General features: G+C 38.2%; 1 protein-coding gene across 3 annotated transcripts in view; it reads right to left on the bottom strand.

The window, feature by feature from the left end:
* The window catches only part of LOC133555118 (6-phosphofructo-2-kinase/fructose-2,6-bisphosphatase 2-like), a 36,638-nt gene extending 35,697 nt beyond the window's left edge, over window positions 1-941 (bottom strand). For 2 of the 3 annotated variants that reach the window (XM_061904613.1, XM_061904615.1), the window contains exon 1: window positions 805-923. The gene's annotated coding sequence lies outside the window, so the exon portion shown is untranslated. Of the gene's footprint in view, window positions 1-804 lie in introns of all 3 variants that reach the window. The other variant, XM_061904614.1, reaches the window with a different exon arrangement.
* Between the last annotated feature and the right edge of the window lie 394 nt (window positions 942-1,335).

The raw sequence follows: 1,335 nt of genomic DNA, 5'->3' as shown, positions 1-1,335 counted from the left end.
ATGGGGAAATTGTCGTTTTCTCGGTCCGAATAGCTCTTTTTGTTGGAGGCTCCCATTAAAAACAATGTGAATATGTGAGGAGCCATCAACATGTGACGTCATCGTCTGCGACTTCCGGTAAAGGCAGGGCTTTTCTGTTAGCGACCAAAAGTTGCGAACTTTATTGTGGATGTTCTCTACTAAATCCTTTCAGCAAAAATATGGCAATATCGCGAAATGATCAAGTATGACACATAGAATGGACCTGCTATCCCCGTTTAAATACGAAAATCTCATTTCAGTAGGCCTTTAAGCATGAGTCCTGGTTTCACCTGTTATCATTTTTTTATCCCTCTAAGTACTACAACAATGTTTAATAATTACATTGGAACATGTCAGGCTTCAATCAGAACAAAATTGTAGCTATTAAATGCTGATTAGGACAGCCCTGAAAATTCCGACTCTTTTCCCAAGATGCATTTCGGTTTTTGAAGGACAAATTAAGACATAGAAAACAGGAGGTTGCAAGATCAAGAGGACTGAATGGCGTGGGACTTATACGTTAATTATTTCGTGGATACTTATAATACTACTACTACTACTAATAATAATAATAATAATGATAATAACAATAATAATAATAATAACAATAACAAACATTTATGACTTCCTTAAGTCATGCATCAGTGACACATTAGATTAACACTGTCCGAGAGTGAACTCAATCCCCAGTCCTAAAACTAGTTAAACGTGATAGTTACTAAATTAAAACATGTGAATGTTGAGGTAAGGAAACGGCGAAAGAGCACATTTAAGAATGCCTACCAAACGACAGCAGGTGTCAGGCAACGTTCGTTTTTCCTTTGTTAAAATCCAGCCATCAGTGGGTGACACCTTCCTCTTCTCGGACGGCTCCTTCTCAGGTTCTTGCCAGGAAGTGAAGTCTGGTTAAGATCAGGATGGCACCACTACTGCATCCGCTATGATTTTGGAAATAAAACGGAGATTATTCTACAATTACACAATGGGGCCAGCCTATGCTGATGTAAATGATGCACCTACGATACACAATAATTTTAGAAAATCTTAATTTTCACAATTAAATGTCTGATAATAGAAATACTTGTTTAAAAAAAATATAACGTTGTTTTTGACATTTAAACGTGTCGTTGAAGTCGTTTACTTTGAAAGTGTTTGTGTACTCATGTTCCGCCGTGCTCCGTCATGACAAATCATTGGTGATGCAGCCAATGGAGCCTCTATGTCTACTATTGACGCAAGGAGGCGTTTTTGACAGTAACGTCCTCTGTTGCGCTGCATTTGGAAACGTCAAAAAAGGAGGCCATTGAGAAGGCT

The sequence above is a fragment of the Nerophis ophidion genome, linkage group LG06 (assembly GCF_033978795.1).
Source record: "Nerophis ophidion isolate RoL-2023_Sa linkage group LG06, RoL_Noph_v1.0, whole genome shotgun sequence".
Taxonomy (NCBI): Eukaryota; Metazoa; Chordata; class Actinopteri; order Syngnathiformes; family Syngnathidae; genus Nerophis; species Nerophis ophidion.
This window is presented reverse-complemented; position numbering and strand designations above follow the sequence as displayed.